The 17,606-nt window shown below is 35.2% G+C and overlaps 1 protein-coding gene and 1 non-coding gene across 2 annotated transcripts in view; one reads left to right on the forward strand and one right to left on the reverse strand.

Annotated features, from left to right (window-relative positions):
- The window catches only part of ERBB4 (erb-b2 receptor tyrosine kinase 4), a 1,100,940-nt gene that overhangs the window by 275,169 nt on the left and 808,165 nt on the right, over nt 1-17,606 (forward strand). The gene's annotated exons all lie outside the window — the stretch shown is intronic.
- Nucleotides 9,328-9,434, reverse strand: LOC112411938 (U6 spliceosomal RNA). Its single transcript, XR_003005705.1, has one exon. It is a non-coding gene; the product is annotated as a U6 spliceosomal RNA (small nuclear RNA).

Below are 17,606 nucleotides of genomic sequence, written 5' to 3' on the forward strand. Positions count from 1 at the left end.
AGACATATAAATAAAAAGCAGTCAAACTCAAGGCCCTTGGGATAAAGATAATCTTTTGTCTGTGCTGAAATAATTTGAGAGAATAATGCTTTGATTAATTATATGAACCCTGGAACCACATTTCTTAAGTTTAAAACCTGCCTCCACCACATACTAGTTATGTGACCTCCGACAAGTTAGTTAACATTTTTGTGCTTCATTTTCTCATCTTCAGTATATGAGTAATACTAACCTGCTAAAGTTATTTTAAGGACACAGGAAGAATGGAAAAGCACATGTATCCATGGCTGACTCAGTAAGTGCTATAGGGTGTTTGCTATTACTATGTGGACTCCTCTTAAGCCACTGTTTCACAGTGCACCTCTGTGTGTTTGCTTCTGCAAGCATTTGAATGTTATTCATTAGTCAGAATTAAAAAAAAAAACCCACAAAACTCAATGTATTCAATAGGTATCACTGCAGATTTTCTATATATTTTATGACAGAATGAAAACTATAAGATTAGATATCATTATAAGCACAACTGGAAAGTAAAAATAGAATTTTTATTTCATGTAATGGCCTTGCAACTAGGTGAAAACTAATAATAATAATGTGAACTTTCTTATATTTCCATAATGTCAGCCATTGGGCAATGTGTCTGGAGTGGAGAATCATATTTTTCTTTCTCTTTTCAGAAAAGATAAATGGATATTGTGAAGTTATACTGTATTGGTCAGGAAATGCACATACTTAAGCTTGTAATAATGATCCTCACTATTCAGTGAACATATGTAAGTATTTCAATAAGCAACATACACATTTATATAAATATTTTGGCCATCTTAACTTACCAAATAAGTCAAATATATGACTTTTATGGTTGGGACTTTATTTAATAATTTAGGAAACTATATTTGACAGCTGATATGAATAAAAGCATATTATTTTCAAATAGTCTCATTTAATATTTTTAAAACAAATCATGAATTCTAAGCTCAATGGATTTTTTTTCTTAGCTTCACATAGAGGAGTGAAAAATATTAATAGGTAATTCTAAAAACAGAATCATTTCTACCCAACCCAAAAAGGATTTGATTTCATAATGTTATAGACTGTAGAATCAAATATTAAAACTTAAATTGCTGGTATTATTCTTGGTAATTACTGCAAGATGACCTGTTAGTCAACTCATGTACTCCTAGTGACTTAACTCAAAATGTAATTTTACTCTTGTTTACTTTATAGTCTTATGCTAGTCAGGTGACTCTGTTTCAACCTGGTACTATGCCAAATGGATCAGACGACTCTAAGGTCACTAAAGGAGGGAAAAAGTAGGAGCATGGTGGGGGGCACTTCTTTGGGCCTGGAAGTGACCACATCACATCGCTCACAATTCATTGGCCACAACTTAATTATATGGTCCTACCTAACTGTACAGAAGAGTAAAAGAAAAAGTCTTTTTTTTTGTCTCTTAGTTTTGTGTCTATTTCAGAATCCTTTAACTTCTGTCCATTACTATTTTTTTTATGATCCAGACACTTTGGCTATATGTCAGAACTAAATTCAACACCATTTTGGCAAAATGTGTGTGGGTGTGTTTGTGTGTGTGTATACATTTTACCATTGCAAAAAGATAGAATACTTCTATGATAACAATTGATATATCTATTTTTCATATTTATTGCAGTTCAGTTAAATTAATAAATACTATAACATAGATTTAAAGCTTCAACAAATTTTGATCTATGTGTTGCTAGGAGTGGAAATTATTTTATTCACAAAATTCAACTTTAGTTATCTACACAATGTTTACTTCTCATCAGCTTCTCATCAGTGGAAGCCTCTTCTCACTTGTCTTTGAAAAGTTTCCCCAAAAAAGTAGGGATATTATTGTATCACTTAAAAACAAAAAAAGGCTTCAGTGTCTCCTATTATAATATCTCTTAATGCACATCACCTTGATTAGTTCTATTTCCTTATGCACATCACCTTGATTAGTTCTATTTCCTACTCTTTTGGCCTTCCGTGATAGCTTCTGCTTCCCATAAGAATATATCTGACCTGTGTCTCATTATTTTTGGTCCCTCTTGGGTGATTTAAACCAACCTGATAATCTAATTTATTTTAAAAACTATTAATAAATTAACTCACTGTCTGAAGAAGTATATCATGTAGCTGAAAGCCTAGTACAGTATGAAAAATCTTACTAAATCAATCCACTTACATACCAAGTCTTTATCGAGTACTTCTTACTGGGTATTACATGCTATGTAGTGTTGAACACAAATGTAAAGAAAAAGAAAAAAGACCCTTTGCTCAATGAGTTTATAATTTCCTTGCAAAATAGGGTGCTTTTCAACTAATTATAACAAAAGCAGAGTCTGGATAAGTATGACAGTAGCATAGATAAAATACAGTTGAAGTTCTGAGAAGGAACAAAATACTTCTCATTGAGGTAATGAGACAAGGCTTCATGGGAAAGGAAACATGAGATGGATGTCCATTGATGGGTGTTATTTAACATATAGAACATTTCTAAGTAAAGAAATACCATGGTTAGCAGCTTAAAGGCATATGAATATTTCCCATATATCAAGAACAGTTGCATATATATGTTCAGCTTTTTGAATAATGGGATATAGGAACATGGTGATGAAAGATATGTGTCACCAAATTTGGTTGAGTCCAATCATAGAAACATTTCCTGAGTGTCAATTCAGATTTTATAAATGGTGCACTTTCAACACTGTGTCACTACTGATTTTTTACCATAATCTTATATTTGCCCTATGAACACATAGATAAATCAAGGATATTGGAGAATACTGTGGTTGCGTGAGATAAAACCTGTGTGAAGCTCTGCTTTGCACATTCCAAAGTCTTTGCTCCAAGCTTAGGTCTTTTAAAAAATGGTAATGAGGAATTAATCTCAATCCTTATAAAAAATTGGCCTCTTAAATTTGGCATATGACCTCATTTTTACTATATGAAAAATATTGAGAAATTTATCTGAGCTAAACTTTTAGAGCGTCTGGCTTTTGCTTCTCTTGTTTTGCCTTCTGCTCCCTCGAAAGCAGAGTGTGGCAATGTATAAACCTGACAGCACTCTCCTCAAACATTTGTTGGTATTATTACTAAATCTACCTGGAGGAATTCCAGATTTAAATGTAGAGTTCATACTTGTGAACTTTTATCAAGAAATGTCTATTGGTAAGTGACTCTGGTTCTTCACTTGCTTATTAGAACAAGAGAGACTACTAAAGGAAAGAAAGTGCATTGACAATTGTAAAAAATACCATTTTAGAAGAAATACATAGCTCACAGTGATATTTTCCAGTCACTGAGATCATGATGTTGCTTTGTGATTTGGGGGAAATTAATTTTAACTAGTAGGAAAACATTAAAGATATCGTGAGGCATCTTTAAATTTGTAACCATAAAATAGAATTCTGATAACTTTGGGAACCACTTTGAAAAAAGATATTCTAAAAGTTGCAGATGAAAGTCCTGTCCACATAATTTAGAAAACAATATCAAACATGAAAAAATACTTTTCTATCCTATTTTCTACCAACCTGAGTATCACTTGTATATTTAAGCATGGTAAAATGTTGGATTAATTTTTAAAAGCTGCTATTACTAACAATTAAATCACCTCCCTCTTTTCCTTCCTTTAACAGATAACTAACTCATCAAGCATCATGACAGTGCCGAAAGTCTAAGAGAGGTAGTGCCTCTGCCTTTATAGACTTTTTTTGTTCCATAAACAAATAGGTACTAAATAAGTAAATTAAAAAAATTTTAAATGTTAATCACATATTATATTAACTGCTCAAGGAAATAAACAGGATATTGGAATATAGAGAGAATTCTGGTTATCAATTGCTTCCTAGCAAATTACTGCAAAACTCTTTGGCTTAAAACAATTTATCATAATAGAAGATTGTAATATTATTATCTGGGACAAGATATTCGACAGGACAGTGAGGATGGCTTGTCTGCTTTGCAATACCTAGGGCCTCAGCTGGACGACTCCTTCCTAACTCCCTCCCTCCCTCCCCTCCTATCTTCCTTCCTTTCTTCCTTCCTTCCTTCCTTCCTTCCTTCCTTCCTTCCTTCCTTCCTTCCTTCCCAATGCCTCTCTACATGGTTAACTTGAGCTTCCTTAAAACATGGTAGCTTCAGGGATATCAGACTTCTTACATGATGGTTCAGGGCTTCAAGACCAAATATTTCAAGAGAAAGAAAAATGGGCATTTTCACTCCTATTAAAGGTTAGGGAAGAACTGGCATAGTGCCATTTCTGGCTGCTCACTATTAGTCAAGGTGAACACAGTACAGTCCAGATTCACTGACACAAAAATATCTTGAAATTTCTGGGCCCGTGTTTATTTGTATAGCCATATCTATCTCCAAGTACTTAATCTGACCATCACTTTGAGTTAAATTGAGTACATATACTAATTAAATGCACAAATAATCTCTAAGGGCAGAGTCTAAACTGGAATTATTATGAGACCCATTGATATCAGTTGATAGCAAATCCATATGCTCTTATGGATCTTGTTCATGCAAATCACCTGTCTTTTCCCACTTATGAATAAGTGTGAACATGTATGGCTAGAGTTGCATCCCAATTTTCTATTTCTTGAAGGTGTGAATTAAGCATAACTGTCATAAAGCATGCTCATTGGTCTACTGTCCTAGCTCAGCCTCTGATTTCTCCCTGACATTCTGTTTTCTGGAGATGTGCGTAAGTAGCATTAAGATGAATAAGCAGTGAGTGTACTTTCCAACTGTACAGCTGGCTACAATAATATTAAAAGGGCAAGTGACTTTTTTGAACTTTAGAAATTCATGCAGTGGTACGGTAACATATCCTTATCGTTTTCTGGGCATTTATGCTCTCTCCTTTGAGTACCCCATTTGTGTTGATTTTGCATATTAATCATGTACCTTATGTAACAGAAAGAATTTTTCAAACACATGTACTTTTTTTTTTTACCACACTTTAAATGATTATATTATTGCAAAAACAAAAGTGCTAATGGCTTGTTGAATGCATGTTTCAACCTTTGAATAAGACCTTCAAAAAACAGAAAGGTCAATATAAATTAGGTAAACTGAACTAATTCCTTCTTTGAATGAAAGATTAAGACAAAAGTTAGGCTTTCTAGAATTCTTTTAATTGACTGCCATTGTTTCTTTCTAATATTATTGTTCAATAAAAAAGGGTCAAAATGTGACAATGTGAATAATTTATAATGCTTTACAGAAAAAATTTTCAACTCAGTATCACTTCTAGCTATAGAAATAGAATAGGGCTTGACATGCTATATAACCCAAGGATCAAATCTACATGCCACCTGTTTTTGTAAATAAAGTTTTTTTTTAATTGTAATTTACCCTTTAAAAATTAATTTATTTTTATTTAGGTGTAATTGACATACACTATTATTAGTTTTAGGTGTGTAACATAATGATATATATTTGTATATACTGCAAAATGATCACCACAATAAGTCTAGTTAACATCTGCCCCTGTACATAGTTACAGATTTCTTTTTCTTGTGATGAGAACTTTTACTCTCTTAGCAACTTTCAAATACGCACTACAGTGTCATTAACTGTGGTTGTCATGTTGTACCTTACATCTCTTAGACGTATTTATTTTATAACTGGAGGTTTGTAACTTTTGATTCACTTTGCCCATTTTGCTCATTCCTCACCTCCTGCCTCTGGCACCCACCAATCTGTTCTCTGTGTCTATGAACTTTTTTGTTTTGTTTTGTTTTGGTTTTGGTTTTGGTTTATATCCCACTTATAAGTGAAATGATACGGTATTTGTCTTTCTCTGTCTGTCTTACTTCACTTAGCATAATGGCCTCAAGATTCATCCATGTTGTGACAAATGACAAGATTTCATTCTGTTTTATGGCTAAAAAATATTCCACTGTATATATACACCACATCTTCTTTATCCATTCATTTGTCCCTGGACACTTAGGTTGTTTCCATATCTTGGCTATTGTAAATAATGCTGCAGTGAACAAGATACATGCTAGGGTTGCATGTATCTTTTCAAGTTAGTGTTTCATTTTCTTTGGCTAAATACCCAGAAGTAGAATTGCTGGCTCATATGGTAGTTCTATTTTTAATTTTTTTGTTCAACTTCTGTACTTATTTTCCATGGTGACTGCATGATTTACATTCACACCAACAGTGCACAAGCGTTCCCTTTTCTCCACATCCTCACCGACACTTGTTATTTCTTGTCTTTTTGAAAATAGCCATTCTGACAAGTGTGAGGTGATATCTCATTGTGGTTTTGATTTGCATTTACCTGATGATAGTGATGTTGCACATCTTTTCACATACCTGTTGGCCATCTCTATGTCTTCTTTAGAACATGTTATTCAGATCCTCTTCCCATTTTGCAATCAGATTATTTGTTTTTGCTGTTGAGTTGTATGAGTTCCTTATATATTTTGGATATCAACCCCTTATTAGATATATGATTTGCAAATTTTTTTTTCCCAGTCAGTAGGTTGCATTTTCATTTTGTTGATGATTTCCTTTGTTGTGCAGAAGATTTATAGCATGAAGTAGTCAAACTTGTTTATTGTTGCCTTTGCTCTCGGTATCAAATCCAAAAAGAAATCATTGCTAAGACCTCTATCAAGGAGTTTACTGCCTATGTTTTCTTCTAGAAGTTTTATGGTTTCATGTCTTACATGCAAGTCTTTAATCCATTTTGAGTTAATTTTTGTGTATGGTATAAGGTAAAGGTTCAGTTTCATTCTTTTGCATGTGGCTGTGCAGCTTCCACGTATTGAAGGCACTACTGTTTCCCTACCATACATTCTTGATTCTTTTGTGGTAAATTAACTGATTATGTATGTATGGGTTTGTATCTGGCCTCTATTATGTTCCATTGACCTATGTGTCTTTTTTGTGCCAATACCATCCTGTTTTTGATTACTATAGCTTTGTAATATAGTTCAAAAACAGGGCGTGTGATGCCTCCAGCTTAGTTCTTCTTTCTCAAGATTGTTTTGGCTATTCAAGGTCTTTTTTGATTCCATACGTACTTCAGAATTGTTTATTTCTTTGAAAAATGCCACTGCAATTTATTTTTAATTTTTGAATTTTATTTATTTTTTTATACAGCAGGTTCTTATTAGTCATCAATTTTACACACATCAGTGTATACATGTCAATCCCAATTGCCCAATTCATCACACCCCCACCCCCACCCCCTGCGGCTTTCCCCCCTTGGTGTCCATACGTTTCTTCTCTACATCTGTGTCTCAGTTTCTGCCCTGCAAACCGGTTTCTCTGTACCATTTCTCTAGGTTCCATATATATGCGTTAATATACGATATTTGTTTTTCTCTTTCTGACTTACTTCATTCTGTATGACAGTCTCTAGATCCAGCCATGTCTCAACAAATGACCCAATTTCGTTCCTTTTTATGGCTGAGTAATATTCCATTGTACATATGTACCACATCTTCTTTATCCATTCGTCTCTCGATGGGCATTTAGGTTGCTTCCATGATGTGTCTATTGTAAATAGTGCTGCAGTGAACATTGTGGTGCATGTGTCTTTTTGAATCATGGTTTTCCCTGGGTATATGCCCAGTAGTGGGATTGGTGGATCATATGGTAATTCTATTTTTAGTTTTTTTAAGGAACCTCCATACTGTTCTCCATAGTGGCTGTATCAATTTACATTCCCGCTAACAGTGCAAGAGGGTTCCCTTTTCTCCACACCCTCTCCAGCATCTATGGTTTGTAGATTTTCTGATGATGCCCATTCTACCTGGTGTGAGGTGATATCTCATTGTAGTTTTGATTTGCATTTCTCTAATAATTAGTGATGTTGAACACCTTTTCATGTGCTTCTTGGCCAACTGTATGTCTTCTTCAGAGAAATGTCTATTTAGGTCTTCTGCCCATTTTTTTATTGCATTGTTTGTTTCTTTAATATTGAGCTGCATGAGCTGTTTATATATTTTGGAGAGTAATTCTTTGTACATTGATTCGTTTGCAAATATTTTCTCCGATTCTGAGGGTTGTCTTTTCGTCTTGTTTATGGTTTCCTTTGCTGTGCAAAAGCTTTAAAGTTTCATTAGATCCCATTTGTTTACTTTTATTTTTATTTCCATTACTCTAGGAGGTGGTCAGAAAAGATCTTGCTGTGATTTATGTCAAAGAGTGTTCTTCCTATTTTCCTCTAAGAGGTTTAGAGTGTCCGGTCTTACATTTAGGTCTCGAATCCATTTTGAGTTTATTTTTGTGTATGGTGTTAGGGAATGTTCTAATTTCATTCTTTTACATGTGGCTGTCCAGTTTTCCCAGCATCACTTATTGAAGAGGCTGTCTTTTCACCATTGTATATCGTTTTGCCTCCTTTGTCATAGATTAGTTGACCATAGGTGTGTGGGTTTATCTCTAGGCTTTCTATCTTGTTCCATTGATCTATGTTTCTGTTTTTGTGCCTGTACCATATTGTCTTCATTACTGTAGCATTGTAGTATAGTCTGAAGTCAGAGAGTCTGATTCCTCCAGCTCCGTTTTTTTCCCTCAAGATTGCTTTGGCTATTCAGGGTCTTTTGTGTCTCCATACAAATTTTAAGATGATTTGTTCTAGTTCTGTAAAAAATGCCATTGGTAATTTGATAGGGATTACATTGAATCTGTAGATTGCTTTGGGTAGTACAGTCATTTTCACAATATTTGTTCTTCCAATCCACGAACATGGTATATCTCTCCATTTATTTGTATCATCTTTACTTTCTTTAATCAGTGTCTTATAGTTTTCTGCATACAGGTCTTTTGTCTCCCTAGGTAGGTTTATTCCTTGGTATTTCATTCTTTTTGTTGCAGTGGTAAATGGGAGTGTTTCCTTACTTTCTCTTTCAGGTTTTTCATCATTAGTTTATAGGAATGCAACAAATTTCTATGCGTTAATTTTGTATCCTGCAACTTTACCAAATTCATTGATTAGCTCTAGTAGTTTTCTGGTGGTGTCTTTAGGATTCTTTATGTATGGTATCATGACATCTGCAAACAGTGACAGTTTTACTCCTTCTTTTCCAATTTGTATTCCTTTTTTTTCTTTTTCTTCTCTGATTGCCATGGCTAGGACTTCCAAAACTATGTTTAATAATAGTGGCGAGAGTGGACATCCTTGTCTTGTTCCTGATCTTAGAGGAAATGCTTTCAGTTTTTCACCATTGAGAATGATGTTTGCTGTGGGTTTGTTGTATATGACTTTTATGATGTTGAGGTAGTTTCCCTCTATGCCCACTTTCTGGAGAGTTTTGTTTTTGTTTTTTTTTAAATATGGAATGCTTCACGAACTTGAATGTCATCTTTGCACAGGGGCCGTGCTCATCTTCTCTGTATCGTTCTAATCTCAGTATATGTGCTACCAAAGTGAGTACTGGAGAGTTTTTATCATAAATGGGTGTTGAATTTTGTCAAAAGCTTTTTATGCATCTATTGAGATGATCACATGGTTTTTATTCTTCAATTTTTAAATATGGTGTATCACATTGATTGACTTTGCGTATATTGAAGAATCCTTGCATCCCTGGGATAAATCCCACTTGATCATGGTGTATGATCCTTTTAATGTGTTGTTGGATTGTGTTTGCTAGTATTTTGTTGAGGATTTTTGCATCTATATTCATCAGTGATATTGGCCTTTTATTTTCTTTTTTTTTGTAGTGTCTTTGTCTGGTTTTGGTATCAGGGTGATGCTGGCCTCATAGAATGAGTTTAGAGTATTCCTTGCTCCACAATTTTTTGGAAGAGTCTGAGAAGGATGGGTGTTAGCTCTTCTCTAAATGTTTGATAGGATTCATCTGTGACACCATCTGGCCCTGGGCTTTTGTTTGTTGGAAGATTTTTAATCACAGTTTCAATTTCATTACTTGTGATTGCTCTGTTCATATTTTCTATTTTTTCCTGGTTCAGTCTTGGAATGTTATACCTTTCTAAGCATTTTTCCATTTCTTCCAGGTTGCCCATTTTATTGACATAGAGTTGCTTGTAGTATTCTCTTAGGATGCTATATATTTCTGCTGTGTCCATTGTAACTTCTCCATTTTCATTTCTAATTTTATTGGTTTAAGTTCTCTCCCTCTTTTTTTTTTTGATGAGTCTGGCTAATGGTTTATCAATTTTGTTAATCTTCTCAAATAACGAGGTTTTAGTTTTATTGATCTTTGCTATTGTTTTCTGTGTTTCTATTTCATTTATACCTGCTCTGATCTTTATGATTTCTTTCCTTCTGCTACCTTTGGGTTTTGTTTGTTCTTCTTTATCTAGTTCCTTTAGGTGTAAGGTTAGATTGTTTATTTGATATTTTTCTTGTTCCTTGAGGTAGGCTTGTATAGCTATAAACTTCCCTCTTAGAGCTGCTTTTGCTGCATTCCATAGGTTTTGGATCATTGTGTTTTGTCATTTGTCTCTAGGTATTTTTTTTATTTCCTCTTTGATTTCTTCAGTGATGTCTTGGTTATTTAGTAACGTATTGTTTAGCCTCCATGTGTTTGTGATTTTTACGTTTTTTTCCCTGTAATTGATTTCTAATCTCATAGCCTTGTGGTCAGAAAAGATGCTCGATATGATTTCAGTTTTCTTAAGTTTACTGAGGCTTGATTTGTGACCCAAGATGTGATCTCTCCTGGAGAATGTTCTGTGCACACTTAAGAAGAAAGTGTAATCTGCTGTTTTTGGATGGAATGTTCTATAAATATCAATTAAATCTATCTGGCCTATTGTGTCATTTAAAGCTTCTGTTTGCTTATTTAATTTCATTTTGGATGATCTGTTCATTGGTGTAAGTGAGGTGTTAAAGTCCCCCACTATTATTGTGTTACTGTCAATTTCCTCTTTTATAGCTGTTAGCAGTTGCCTTATGTATTGAGGTGCTCCAATGTTGGGTGCATATATATTTATAATTGTTATATCTTGTTGGATTGATCCCTTGAATATTATGTAGTGTCCTTCCTTGTCTCTTGTAACATTCTTTATTTTAAAGTCTATTTTATCTGATATGAGTATTGCTACTCCAGCTTTCTTCTGATTTCCATTTGCATGGAATATCTTTTTCCATCCCCTCATTTTCAGTCTGTATGTGTCCCTAGGTCTGAAGTGGGTCTCATGTAGACAAAATATATATGAGTCTTGTTTTTGTCTTCATTCAGCAAGCCTGTGTCTTTTGGTTGGAGCATTTAATCCATTCACGTTTAAGGTAATTATCGATATGTATGTTCCTATGACCATTTTCTGAATTGTTTTGGGTTTGTTTTTGTAGGCCCTTTTCTTCTCTTGTGTTTCCCACTTAGAGAATTTCCTTTAGCATTTGTTGTAGAGCTGGTTTGGTGGTGCTGAATTCTCTTAGCTTTTGCTTGTCTGTAAAGCTTTTAATTTCTCCATCGAACCTGAATGAGATCCTTGCTGGGTAGAGTAATCTTGGTTGTAGGTTTTTCCCTTTCATCAATTTAAGTATATCATGCCACTCCCTTCTGGCTTGTAGAGTTTCCACTGAGAAATCAGCTGTTAACCTTATGGGAGGTCCCTTATATGTTATTTATCATTTTTCCCTTGCTTCTTTCAATAATTTTTCTTTGTTTTAACTTTTGCCACTTTGATTACTACGTGTCTCGGCATGTTTCTCCTTGGGTTTATGCTGTATGGGATTCTCTGCACTTCCTGGATTTGGTTGGCTATTTCCTTTCCTATGTTAAGGAAGTTTTCCCCTATAATCTCTTCAAATTTTTTCTTGGGTCCTTTCTCTCTTTCTTCTCCTTCTGGAACCCCTATAATGCGAATGTTGTTGTGTTTAATGTTGTCCCAGAAGTCTCTTAGGCTGTCTTCTTTTCTTTTCATTCTTGTTTTCTTTATTCTGTTCTGCAGCAGTGAATTCCACTATTCTGTTTTCCAGTTCACTTATGTGTTCTTCTGCCTCAGTTATTCTGCTATTGATTCCTTCTAGTGTAGTTTTCATTTCAGTTATTGTATTGTTCATCTCTGTTTGTTTGTTCTTTAGTTCTTCTAGGTCTTTGTTAAACATTTCTTGCATCTTCTTGATCTTTGCCTCCATTCTTTTTCCGAGGGTCTGTATCATCTTCATTATCATTATTCTGAATTCTTTTTCTGTAAGGTTGCCTAGCTCCACTCACTTCATTTATTTGTTTTTCTGGGGTTTTATCTTGTTCCTTCATCTAGTACATAGCCCTCTGCCTTTTCATCTTGTCTGTCTTTCAGTGAATGTGGTTTTTGTTCCACAGCCTGCAGGATTGTAGTTCTTCTTTCTTCTGCTCTCTGCTGTCTGGTGAATGAGGCTATCTAAGAGGCTTATGCAAGTTTCCTGATGGGTGGGACTAGTGGTGGGTAGAGCTGAGTGTTGCTCTGGTGGGCAGAGCTCAGTAAAACTTTAATCCACTTGATTGCTGATGGGTGGGGCTGGGTTTCCTCCCTGTTGGTTATTTGGCCTGAGGCAACCCAACACTGGAGCCTACCTGGGCTCTTTGGTGAGGTAATGACAGACTCTGGGAGGGCTCACTACAAGTATTTCCGAGAACTTCTGCTGCCAGTGTCCTTGTCCCCACAGTGAGCCCCAGCCACCCCCCACCTCTGCAGGAGACCTTCCAACACTAGCACATAGGTCTGGTTCAGTCTCATCTGGGGTCACTGCTCCTTCCCCATGTCCCGATGGGCACATTACTTTGTGTGTGCCCTCCAAGAGTGGAGTCTTTGTTTCCCCCAGTCCTGTCCAAGTCCTGTAATCAAATCCCACTATCCTTCAATGTCTGATTCTCTAGGAATTCCTCCTCCCGTTGCCAGACCCCCAGGTTGGGAAGCCTGACGTGGGGCTCAGAACCTTCACTCCAGTGGGTGGACTTCTGTGGTATAAGTGTTCTCCAGTCTGTGAGTCACCCACCCAGCAGTTATGGGATTTGATTTTACTGTGATTGCGCCCCTCCTACCATCTCTTTGTGACTTCTCCTTTGTCTTTGGATGTGAGGTATCTTTTGTGGTGAGTTCCAGTGTCTTCCTGTCGATGATTGTCCAGGAGCTAGTTGTGATTCTGGTGTTCGCACAAGAGGGAGTGAGAGCACGTCCTTCTACTCCACCATCTTGGTTCAGGGCCACAAATTTCGCTGCCACTGCAATTTTGATAGGGATTATATTGAATCTGTAGATTGCTTCAGTTAGTATGGACATTTTAACAATATTAATTATTCCAGTCCATGAGCATGAAATATCTTTATATTTCTTTGTGTCTCCTTTCTTTCTTGCCTCAATGTCTTATAATTTTCAGAGTAGAGGTATTTCACCTCCTTGGTTAAATTTATTCCTAAGTATTTTAATTTTTTGGTGCAATTGTAAATGGGATTGTTTTATTTTTTATTTATTTATTTATTTTTTTGCGGTACGCTGGCCTCTCACTGCTATGGCCTCTCCTGCTGTGGAGCACAGGCTCCGGATGCGCAGACCCAGTGGCTATGGCTCATGGGCCCACCCGCTCTGCGGCATGTGTGATCTTCCTGGACCAGGGCATGAACCCGTGTCCCTTGCATCGGCTGGCGGACTCCCAACCACTATGCCACCAGGGAAGCCTGGGATCGTTTTCTTAATTTCTCTTTCTGATAATTTGTTACTAGTGAATAGAAACACAAAAGGTTTTTGTATATTGATTTTGTATGTTACAGCTTTACTGAATTTGTTTATTATGTCTAACAGGTTTTTTTTTTGTGGAGTCTTTGTGTTTTTCTCTATATAATATCATGTCATCTGCAAACAGTGACAGTTTTACTTCTTCCTTTTAGTTTGGATTGCTTTTACTTCTTTTTCTTGTCTGATTGCTCTGGCTACAAAGAGCTATCAATAGTTTGACATTACTTTGTTCCCAATGAGATCTCGATTTTTGTGATATCAAATAGTATGCCATTGTTTCAAAAATATGTCTTATTTATCTTATTTAATCAGAGGATCTAATTTGGAAGTATAATCAAAACAATTTATTTTCTTGAAAATTTTAGGGTATTATACCAAGAATTACAGTGAAATTCCTTTGCTAGATGATAACCTTAGGCACTTTCCTGCCCACCTCCTAACACCAGCTTTTGTGAGATAACGTTTATGGTTACCACTATGCTAACTAGAAATTGCATTGGACAGTTGATATGGTGGTGATGGTTAAGTCTTCTGTGCTGGAAAGATTTGTTTTATATTGGCCATGACACACTATTGATATTCATATAATTGTAAATAATAATTATTCTGTATTGATATGGTTATCCCAAAATGTATTCTTGACCTACTAACAGTTCTCTAAGATGATAATTAAATTGCTATTGGGCTCTACAGTTATTACCTTGTGCCAGATCTAATGGTGCCAGTTATAGAAATGAGAATTTTGTGGGTTTTTTAGAAGGGGTGGTGCATTTTATTGAAGTGTATCACTGAAACATCTTATTTAAATCCTGAGTTTCTCTACTAAAATAGTCACCTGACATGTATACATTGAAATAAGCTAAGATAAACTGGCAACCTAGACCTATTCAAATATGTGTTACTGGGATATTTTTTACCTATGAGCTTGCCTCTATTATTATGTATCAGTATGTAGTTATATTCCCTAAATTTGTACTTGAAATATGCTAAATGGGTAATTTTCATGGGGAATTATTTTCTTTTTATTGATATCTTCTTTTCCCATGTTCTGATTTCATAAACATTATGGTTTATTGAAATGCATGTTCACAAAGCAGCTCTTCAATTTAGCTTTTCCCATTTGATTAAAGCTTGTTGAACAAGAGGCAACTGAATTTGGTTGTATGTAATATTTTGGCATTTGTATACTCTGTGTGTGCACAGCTGTAATTTAGAATAGCTCTGACTAGCATTTAATCATCTACACTGAATATTTAGATATTTGTTTATCTGCTAAATCTAGATTTCAAAGCCCCCAAACTTTAGGTACATAGTAGGTACAAAATTATATATTAGTGTAGGTTCTTTTTATTAAGTTTGATAGAAATAAATTAAAAACATTATTGGAATAATATCTGATGCTGTGTGAACAAAACTGAATATAATCTCATTTTTAAAAATGTTTACTTTTAAAAATCTTTTGTGTAATTTCTACTTAGGTCTACTTTATTTGTGGTTTTAATTTCAAACTTAGTTGGAAGGTAGTCTCTTTACTTTTAAATATTTTATTAGCTTGGAGAAATATTCTGAGAATATTCCACTAGTCATAATAATCCTGTCACCAATTTTACTCTTCAGTTGAAATTGGAAGCTTTTTCTTTTCAGCACTTCATTCATCTGTAGGATGATCTCCTGGTGAGGGAGGCCATGCAGTTCCATTTGAAAACATTCTTCTCAGCAGCAGTAGTCAAAGATTAGTAGCTTCAATAGGTAACTTCCTCGAGATCTCACTTTAAAAAAATAAAAATTTCTTCAGAATCCACTAAGACAGGTCCAAGAAAGAGCCAGCAAGTTACCCTGAAACTGCTGCCAGAGTTCTCTTTTGTAACAACAGTTCTTGTTTGATTTTTGATGTAGACCCTTCCTTATGGAATGTGTTTCCTTTCAGAGGGAAAGCTCTTCTGACTCAGGACAGAAATCTGTGATGAAAAGTCATTCCCTTTGGATGATTATCTTTTATTCTTAAAGGAAAGGTAATTGAGAAATATTTTTTAATGTCTTGTGTAACAATATCCCTCATCCTTGTATTAGTTTTCAAAAAATAATGAAAGGAATTTTACCTCTAGGCATAAAATTAAGGGCAAAGAAAGGGGGAAGGAGAGACAGAGTAGAGGAGGGGTGCATGCAGTTGAAACTGAGCCTCTAAGTCACTCTAACCATGATGTGATTATTTTTGAAGCACTGGCGTTCTATTAAAGGGTATTGGAGTTCAAAATGAAAATTGCTTTTGCAGCAGAGTGCACCATCAGGTCTGTGGGGACCGATTAGCAGAGTGGCTCTCTGTGTCCTATATACTATATGCCGCTCCAGTGGTTACAGTAACATATAGGACATGGAGAAGTGAAAACTTTGATTCATAAAAGAACCCCATGTGACTCTCTGCTTGCTTTGTATTTAAAATGTGTTTGATCATTCACCACCTACTTTTAAACTAATTCACAAAAACAAAGTAATTGATGGATTAGATACAGTCTGTTTGTTTGAAGTTTCAGCAGAGAAGGGTTTTCCTGCATCATGGAGGGCATTTTGCAAATTCAGTTTCCAATCTCCCTTTCCTGTCTTTTAAGTTATATTAATAAGTTTTAAGATCTACTCATTGTAATTCTTATGCTGAATGGGACTCAGAGGATGATGTCATCTTTCACTAGTGAAGAGAGGAACTGAAATATATAATTACATTTGAAAGAAACATTAGACACCCTAAAGCCAATGGGATAGACCCCACTTGTCTCTTACTCTACCTGGCAAGTAAGCTGCTTAGAATAGGACACAGAACTGTAGTTCTTAGGATGTGGATTCTCCATTTTACTATTATTAAATTAAATCTAAAAAAATTGATAATTGATATCCTGATACCAACTCAGATTATTTTCTTTAGAATCCCTAAGACTTTTATTGATTAATTTATTCATGTATCATCTGGTACTGGTTGTTCTAGTAGAAAAGTGACTACAATTGTAGGTCTGTATTCACAATTAATATGAAAAGGATTTTAAAGGGAAAGTAAGAAAATGGATTATTAAGTTTAAATGAAAGATAAAGCAAAAAATACAGTCTAGTCATTTTTTGAATTACAAAATCAGGATGAGGGAAAATGTTTCAATTGGTTAACTCTTGCGATGAGATCCTCTGCTTGGAACAACAAAACCATTTTCATTCTACAAGAACATTGGGTTGAGCTTTCAACATATAGCTCTTTTGATTAACACAGGTAATGAGAAATCCAGTGTATGACTCTCCAGGCTAGCTCAAGCGATGGTAGGGCCTGAATCCCTGGCCCAATTTCTTTCCTAAATATGAACATACCACAGTCACTCTTTATGTCTTGTTGTGTCCTGGTAGTTAATGGGAGAGCAAGAGAGCCCATGTGTCATTGTACATATCTGTACCTTGGAATATGAGTTCTTAAATCTACCTGCCAAAATATATATGAAAGTGTTACACTATTATATCACAGCATTTTGCTAGTGAAATTTCCTTAAAAAATGATGTTACCAACAGGTTTGTGCCTGTTAATTTGCATATCATTATTATAGAAAGCAACATTAAAAAATTTGAAGTAGACATATCATATGAGATGCCTCTATACGTATGATAGTTCACCTCCTTGATTACAGTTCCCATGACTTTCAGACAGCGAAAAATGATTGCCTGTTTCATTTGTTCATCTCTACCATGCTCCCCTGGTGCCCTGTATATGCATGTATCATGGCACTGAGACCCATAGAAAATATGTATAATAGATATTAGGTCTTGTCCTCTAGATTGTGAGCTCCTTAAGGGCAGGGGGGCCTAGTTCTATTGGTCTTTGTTTTCCTGACCTAAATGAACTGCCCTGAGCAGTGAATATGTGTTGACAGAATGAACAATGATAGCACATATTTACC

Source organism: Neophocaena asiaeorientalis, unplaced genomic scaffold (assembly GCF_003031525.2).
Source record: "Neophocaena asiaeorientalis asiaeorientalis breed wild unplaced genomic scaffold, Neophocaena_asiaeorientalis_V1.1 scaffold86, whole genome shotgun sequence".
Taxonomy (NCBI): domain Eukaryota; kingdom Metazoa; phylum Chordata; class Mammalia; order Artiodactyla; family Phocoenidae; genus Neophocaena; species Neophocaena asiaeorientalis.